Here is an 8,637-nt window from a genome sequence, read left to right as displayed (position 1 = left end):
GCAGACTGGAAACAATAAAGATTAAGTTGGATCCTCCACCCCTGTGTGTTTATTGGCAAAAGTGCACCGGGCACGAACTCACACTGTCCTTTGGAGACAACAAGATGGGCTCAGCTGCAAACAGCCTGGGCTCGTGGTTGGCAGCAGCTACCAGAGCCTGGGCTGGCTGCAGCCGGGAGGCTGCAAACAGCTGCTGCGGGCTCCGGGATCAGCTCCATACTGGCGGTTGCACGTACGCCTTGGAGCGGACAGTAGGGATAGGGCCTGAGGCAGCACAGCCCTCCCACTGTTCGCTCTGAGGTGCATATGCAGTTGCTGCCAGCCTAGAGCTGATGGCTGGGGCTGTGGAGCCTGCGAGGTGCAGCTGTTTGCAGCCTACCTGCTGCTGCTGCCCAGAGCCCAGGCTGGCTAGTAACAGCTGCGCCGGACTCCAGAGTCCCACCGTCAGCTCTGTGCCAGCAGCGCGGGAGAGGCCGGGGTTGTACTGCCTCAGGACCCTCCCCCACCATCCGCTCCAAGGCATGCGTCCACCCGCCAGTATGCAGCTAATGCTGGAGCCAGGAGCAGACCTTTGCAGCCTCCTGGCTGCCGGCCCAGGCTCTGGGTAGCGGCTGCCCACCACCGAGCCCAGGCCTGCTTGCAGCCGCCCAACTGCCTGCTGGGAGCAGCCCGGGCTTTGTGGCTGGCAGCAGCTGCCTAGAGCCTAGGCCTGCGGTGGTGTGCCGAGCAAAATGGCCTCGCATGCCATACTCAGCACAGGTGCCAGGGGTTGCTGACCCCTGATCTAATAACAGAAATCCCGTTTACCCAAAGAACCTGTCTGTCTTTTTGTAGGACGGGGATTTCCCCAAGGCTCTTATACAGGTGACAGCCTGACCTAACTCTGGTTTGGCTCTCCCGGCATCCAGTGCCCGGGTACGGACAGGAACGTGTCCTGAATTAAATCCTTGCCTGACTAAGGTGTTTAAGTGCTGGTGATCTCAAAGGTTTACTAGCCTGACTCTGATAACCCTATCATTTTTTACTCTGTCAACTGAAACGTGTGCAAGCGGCGCCCGGGGCTGCCTTCTCGGGGGTCTGCTTTGTTTAGTTAATTATCTTCCTCTCCAAATCTTTGGCTTTCAAACCCACTCAGTGCGGGCGCTCTGTCCATTCTCGGGGAGTCTCAGCAGCCTCGCGGCTCCGCTGCCCGCCACGGCTAACCAAGGGCTGCTGGCTCCGAAGCACTGTTCCTTTAAGGAGCGGGACGACAGGCTCACAATGAGCCGTGACGTCACAATGGCGGGGCCCGCGAACCAGGAAGCGCGTTTCTCTTGTGCGGCTGCGGGCTGGGCAGGCGCAGGCAGCAGGGGGCGCCTTGGGCTCCGTTCCCGCCGGGGGGGGTCGTACCAAGGTGAGCTGAGGCGGGCGGGGGGGCCGTGCCATTCCTCTCTGTCCTGTGTTCGGGCATCGGGTATTGAGCTAGACCCGGTGCCCCCTCCCACGTTAGAGGCCTGGTCCTCCCAGAGTGTTTCATGCGGTGCAGCATCTTTGTGAAGAGGGGAGGTGCTGTCAGTAGTGGCTGCGGTGGAGCGGGGTGAAGGGGCGGCCGGCTGTGAAGGACAGCCGTGCTCACAGGGGTGTCAGCCTCTTCTGAGGAGCCACTACAGCTGCGGGGCAACTGGTGTGGCAGGTGTGCCCTTCCCGAGTGCCACTCCAGGTCACTTCCCCTGCCTGATCTGCTCTGCTTTCTGCTGGTGCCAGGATGCTCCCAGCTTTCTGCCCTATGCTCCCTGGCTGATCTGCTGCTCAGCTTTCTTCTCCCTGCCCCTGTGCTCCCTGACTTGTCTGCTACTCAGCTTTCTGCCCCATGCTCCCTGGCTGCTCAGCTACTCAGCTTTCTGCTCCCTGCCCTGTGCTCCCCGGCTGCTCAGCTACTTGGTTTTCTGCTCCTGGCCCTGTGCTCCCTGGCTGCTCAGCTTTCTGCTCCCTGTCCTGTGCTCCCTGGCTGATCTACTGCTTTGCTTTCTGCTTCTTGTCCTATCTGCTGCTATGCTGCCTGTTCTTTCCCCAGTCTACCATGTGCTGGACACACAGGCTGCCTGTGCCACTTGTGGCGAGTTGCTGCCCCCCCACTCCTCCCAGCACTAAAAACTCAGGTGTCTGGGTCCTGGAGTAGAATCTAGAGCGAGGTGCCCAAGCTCCTCATGCAGTGCATGGGTAGAATGAGGTCCAAAAGAGCCAGCCTGCTAAGTCAGTTGTTGTAATCATCATGATTGGCTGCAGCTAGCTAACAAAAAAAGCTCCCAAATCCCTCTCCCTCTAGCCCTGAACACCTTACTCCAGACTGCAAGGAGGTACCACACTTCACAGCTGGAAACTTTCTCTTAGAGGTAAGTGTCCCTGCTCTAAGGATGGATTTAACTCATGTAATCACCTGTAATTTCTCATGACTATTTAATGTAAAACAGAAACCGGACTGGAAGCAGGGATTAGAACCCACATCTGGCCCATCTCAGAGAATGCCCACTGGGCACTCTCACCTTTTTTGCCTATTGAATCTTGAATTCAGGATGGTGGCCAGGTCCTTCCCTAGAGATATACGAGAGAGAGGTTTGAACCCCATCAGGGGAAGGAAGGAACTGAACATGGATCTCCCATTTGCTTAGAAAGTGTCCTAATTACTAGGCTGCTTACAGATCTGAAAAAAGTCTAATTAAAATTCAGCATGCTCCTGCATCGAGTGCAGAATATGCCCAGAAGAGGCAGCATGTTACTGTGGGATGTGCTTAGTGGTGGAGACTGGAGGGCCGGGTGAGGGAGCTCCAGTAGGAGGCAAGCAGACTGGGAGCCATCAGGAAGCACGAGGAGGACATTGATGCTTACTGCCAGACACTGCACCTGGACAATTATGACACTGAGACCAGGAAGAAGAGCAAGCTCCAGCAAGATGCCCCTAATGACAGAGAGTGGAGATTGGTCGCATCAGGCCCAAAGCCACAACGTGTGTCAGTGACTCCACCTACATAACAACTACCCAGCCCTCACACCATCAACAGAAGAGGCATTCGCATCCTCCGCACCAAGGACAAGTCAGGAACAGCCACCATCAGAAGAAATGTAGGGTGATTGCAGTGGGAGACTCCCTGCTGTGAGGAATAAAAGGTGCCATCTGTCATCCAGACCCCTTTGCTCCAGAGGTCTGCTGTCTCCCAGGAGCCAGGATCCGAGATGTAATGGCAAGGCCCCAAAACTGGTCTGCCCCACAGACCACTACCCCATACTCCTCAACCACTACTGCTCTGGGCACCAATGACATGATGAGAAACAGCCCTGGGAGAATCATGAATGACTACAAGGCCATGGGAGCGAAGCTCAAAGAACTAGGAGCACAAGTGGTCTTTTCCTCAATCCTCCCAGTTAGAGGCCTAGGCCGTCGGAGGGAGAAATGCATTGAAGAAGTCAACCAAAGGCTTTGGAGTTGGTGTTATCGTGTTGCCTTTGGATTCTTCAACCTTGGTATGCAGTTCAACGGTACTGGTCTGCATGCAAGAGATGGTATCCATCTCACGGGCAGAGGGAAGAAACTCTTCTCCACGAGAATCACAGACTTGCTGAATAGGACTTTAAACTAGACAAGCCCCGGGGAACAGGGGAAGATTCCGCTGCCAAGCACAAATTCACTGCTGGACATAAATTCTTTGACCAAGAAGACCCAGAGGAAGGTATTCACGTAGGGGACATCCAGATAGATACCAACACCCAGAGACACTTGCAGAGGGACAGAAAACCTGAGACGACTAGGGGTAAGCTCAGCTGTCTTTATGGGAATGCCAGAAGCATAGGGAACAAACAGGATGAACTGGCACTCCTGGCAGACAAGGAATTTGACCTCATTGGATTGACGGAGACTTGGTGAGACGATACATGTAACTGGGGAGTGAATATTGAGGGGTACAGGCTCTATAGGAGGATTGGGAAGAAGGGTGGAGGGTTGGCCCTCTATGTGAAAGAGCAGTACCCCTCCCTGCAGGTTACATTTGATGGCAGGGGGAAGCCCCTTGAGACCCTCTGGGTCAAGATACAAGGGGGCTCAGGAGAGGGGGACCTGATGGTGGGAGTCTGCTATAGTTCTTACCAAAAAGAGGAGAGCAACGAGGAATTCTACAGCAACTGACCGAAGCAGCCAGTACTAAAGACTTGATTGTCGTGGGTGATTTCAACTACTCTGACATCTGTTAGGAAGACCATTCAGCCAGCTTCAGCAGATCAACCAACTTCTTGGCAACCATAGATGACCTGTTCTTGACACAGGCTGTGGAGAGGCCAACTAGGAGTAAAGCCACTCTGGGCTTGGTGCTGACCAAAGGGGAAGACGTGGAGGTGACCTGAAGATTGGAGGTGCTCTGGGTCACAGTGATCACAATTTGATTAGATTCACCATCCACCGAAAGGTTGGGAATTTTACCAGCGGAACAGAAGTCCTAGACTTCAGGTGGGCAGACCTTGGCAACCTTAGGAGTCTAGTTGGTAAGGCCTTTCGCAACCAGTAATTGGACGACCTGGGAGCTTATGAAGGATGGCGCTTCCTCAAAGAGACTATTCTGACTGCTCAAAAAGAGGCCATCCCTATGTAGTCAAAAAGTGGAAGAAGGGCCAAGAGGGTCGCCTGGCTCAACAGACACATTAGGGAACTTCTCAAAAAGAACAAAGTACATGCAATGGAAAAATGGTTCAGTGTCCAGAGAAGAGTACGCTTACACTGCCAGGGTCTGCAAACATGAGGCACAGAAAGCCAAGGCATGCATGGAAATGAAGCTGGCAACTGAAGTTAAAGACAACAAAAAATCCTTCTATAGGTACATAAGGAGCAAGAAGAAAAATCAAGCTCCACTGTGATACCCCTACTGAATATGGAGGGGAAGCCCACAGTTGACCCCCATGAAAAGGCAGAACTCTTTAATACTTATTTTACATCAGTATTCCTGAAGCCAGGTGAGAACTCATCACCTGTCCAGAGGCACAGAGAATATGGCAATGACAGTAGTCCACATAAAATCAGTCCCGAACAGGTGAAGATACTTTTAGATCATATGGACATTTTCAAGTCTGCTGGGCCAGACTGCCTGTATCTGAGAGTGTTCAAGGAGCTGGCTGAGCTCATAACGGGGCCCCTGGCAAGGCTGTTCAAAGAGTTGTGGAACTCAGGAGTGGTCCCAAATGACTGGAAGAGGGCTAACGCGATATTCATCTTTCCTTTCTTAAAGAGGGATGACCTTGCTAACAATAGACCAGTCAGTCCTGGGAAAAATCTTTGAAAAAATAGTCAAGGAGGACATCAGCCACAAGCTCACAACTGTTGGGGTACTGAGAAGCAACCAGCATGGCTTTGTTGAGGGGAGGTCATGTCTAACAAACCTAGTGTCCTTTTATGACCAGGTAATTAAGCAGCTGGACATGGAACAGGAGGTGGACATCACTTACCTAGATTTCAGCAAGGCCTTTGATAGTGTTTCCCACAAGGGAAGAAGGGGTGCCCCTTCTTCCCCTCTGACTGTCAGATCCTGCTCTCTCTCAGCACAGAGAAGTGAGGAGCAAATTTGAAAACAATGACTTTTAAAAAAACATGCCTGTGGTAAATTTACAGTGGGCACCCCTGGACTTAGTTCATTCAGAATTGATGCATTTTACTTTTTTGAAACTGCTGCAAGCTTTAGCATAGGTACTCGATAAACACCGCTTTAAGCAGCACTTTTGTATCTACTTGTATGTAGTACAAACTACGTATGATATTAGTCCAAAGCCGTAATTCTAATATAATAAAAGCCTTGGTCTGTCTATCTATAATGCTTTATTTGCACTCTGATTGGTTGCCTCGGCTCCTTGGAGGCAGCAGGGGTGTGGGGTGCTGACTGCGCAGCACTGGCTTCACCTCACCCCGCACGGCAGAGCACCACTATAGCAGTGGGGACTGGGGCTGGAGCCCTCCCACCCTACTCCTTGGATCCAGGGGCCGGAGTGGGCCCCCTCCCCATCCCATAGCCCAGGCTAATTGAAACCTGGTGGGACCCTACTCACAACTGGCTAGTAGGCATTGAAGGTTGTAGGTTGTACAGATGGAATAGGGGAAAAAGGGCAGGGAGCGTTGCTCTCTATGTTTAAGGAGCAATATACATCTTCTCTCATCAAGATGGGATGAGAGGAGGGCCAAACTGAGGTACTGTGGGTTAGGTTACAAGAGGGTCGGGGGGAAAGGGACTTGGTAGTGGGGGGTCTACTATAGACCGCCACACCAGGAGGATGAGATAGACTTGGAATTCTCCAGGCAGCATTCAGAGGCTGTACGGTTGAGAGATATGGTTGTCATGGGTGACCTAAACTACCCTGACATCTGGGAGGAGCGGTCAACCAGAACTAACCACTCACGTAGGTTCTTAACCTGCATACAGGACCTCCACCTAAAGCAGGAAGTATATGATCCCACTAGGGGGAACGCCTTGTTGGACTTGGTACTGACTGTGGGGGATGACCTGGTGGGGGATCTGCAGGTACAAGGTAACCTAGGGGATAGGGACCATCAATTGATTGAATTCACTATCCAGTGAAGGGTGGGAAAAGTAACTAGCAGGGCAGAAGTGCTAGACTTCAAAAAGACTAACTTCAGAGTGCTTAGGAGATTAGTTACTGGGGCATCAAAGCTCAAGAGCATCGACAAAATGGGGGTCCAGGAAGGGTGGTCGTTCCTCAAGAAAGTGATCATTTGGCACAGGAGGCAGCAATCCCACTGCGTAGAAAAGTGGGCAAAGGGGCCAAGAAGCCCTTTTGGATAAACAGGGAAATCCAGGAAAGCCTAAGGGCAAAAAAAGGGGCATACAGGCTGTGGAAGCGGGGTAGCTACCAAGGAGGAGTATACCTCATTGGCGCTTAGTTGCAGGGAATCAGTTAGGAAGGCCAAAGCAGGATTAGAATTTATGCTGGCGAGAAAAATTAAGGACAACAAAAAGTCCTTCAGGTATATAGGGAGCAAAAAGAAGGTGCAGGGCATCATAGGACCCCTACGGGATAGAAAAGGGAAATTGATGACAGGATGGACAAAGCAGAGTTCTTCAATGAGTTCTTTGCCTGTGTATTCTTGAACACAGATCTAGATAAATCTAAATGCATTACTGACAGAAGCAGGAGAAACACCAGCCCACCAACTGTTAGCACTAACCTAGTAAAGAGACACTTGGAGGGTCTGGATGTGTTAAATCAGTGGGACTGGATGAACTCCATCCAAGGGTGCTGAAAGAATTAGCCGGTGTCATATTAGAGCCACTGGCACAGCTGGAAAAGGGCCATTGTGGTCCCTATTTTCAAGAAGGGGAGGAAGGAGGATCCAGGTCACTGTAGACTGGTTAGGCTCACCTCTATCTTTGGGAAAACCCTTGAAAAAATTATTAAGGATCACATTTGTAGTCGTCCAGCAGGTAATATAATGCTGAAGGGCAACCAGCACAGGTTCATAGCAGGTAGATCCTGCCTTGTTTCTTTCTATGACTATGTCATCAAATGCTTAGACGCAGGAGTTGAGGTAGATGTCATCTACTTGGACTTTAAAAAGGCCTTTGATGTGGTATTTCATCCTATTTCCATAAACAAATTGAACGGCTCTGCCATAGACGATTACACAGTCATGTGGGTGGCAAATTGGCTTAAGGGTCGTATCCGGAGAGTGGTGGTGGATGGGTCGGTATCAACCTGGAAAGGTGTGGGCAATGGGGTTCCTCAAGGCTCAGTCCTTGGGCCAGTGCAGATCAATATCTTCATCAGCGACATGGATGAGGGTGTGGAAAGCACTTTGTCCAAATTCACAGATGACACTAAACTTTGGGGTGAAGTAAACACACTGATGGGAAGAAACTGAATCCAGGCAGACCTGGACAGGTTAGAGAAGCAGGCAGAGAACAATAGGATGCAGTTCAACAAAGACCAGTGCAAGGTGCTAGACCTAAGGAGAGGGAATCACCAGCACACCTATAGGCTGGGGGATGACCTTCTCAGCAGCACAGCAGCAGAAAGAGATCTTGGAGTCATTGTCGACTTCAGGATGAATATGAGTTGTCAATGTCATGAAGTAATTCATAGTTTCATAGTAGCTAGGCTCAGGAGGGACCTAAACAGATCATCTAGCCTGACCCCCTGCCACAGGCAGGAATGAGTGTTGGGTTCACAAGACCCCTGACAGGTGATCATCCAATCTCCTCTTGAATTTGCCCAAGGTAGGGGCAAGGACCACTTCCCTGAGAAGTTGGTTCCAGATTTTCATAGTTTCATAGTTTGTAGGGTTGGAAGGGACCTTGACAGATCATCAAGTCTGACCCCCTGCCATGGCAGGAAAGAGCACTGGGGTCAAACGACCACCCTAACTGTAAAATATTGCCTTCTGATCTCTAACCTAAGCCTAGTCTCCATCAGTTCATTACCATTGTTCCTTGTCACCCCAGGTGGTGCTGGGGAGAAAAGGGCTCTGCCTATTTGCTGTTGATCTCCCCTGATGAGCTTGTAGGTAGCCACCAGGTCCCCCCTCAGCCTCCTCTTGCTGAGGATGAACAGGTTCAGGTCCCTCAGTCTCTCCTCGTAGGGCCTGTCCTGCTGCCCTCTCACCAAGCAGGTGGC

At 51.4% G+C, this 8,637-nt stretch overlaps 1 protein-coding gene across 2 annotated transcripts in view; it reads left to right on the top strand.

The window, feature by feature from the left end:
• Nucleotides 1-1,279: 1,279 nt before the first annotated feature.
• CDPF1 (cysteine rich DPF motif domain containing 1) overlaps nt 1,280-8,637 on the top strand; it is a 37,139-nt gene continuing 29,781 nt past the window's right edge. Inside the window, exons 1-2 of one of the 2 annotated variants that reach the window (XM_006032388.3) lie at nt 1,280-1,393; nt 2,306-2,372. The gene's annotated coding sequence lies outside the window, so the exon portion shown is untranslated. The remainder of the gene's footprint in view (nt 1,394-2,305; nt 2,373-8,637) is intronic. The other variant, XM_006032389.3, reaches the window with a different exon arrangement.

The sequence above is a fragment of the Alligator sinensis genome, unplaced genomic scaffold (assembly GCF_000455745.1).
Source record: "Alligator sinensis unplaced genomic scaffold, ASM45574v1 scaffold91_1, whole genome shotgun sequence".
Classification (NCBI taxonomy): Eukaryota; Metazoa; Chordata; order Crocodylia; family Alligatoridae; genus Alligator; species Alligator sinensis.
The sequence above is the reverse complement of the archived record's forward strand: the minus strand, read 5'-3'. Positions and strand labels throughout refer to the sequence as shown.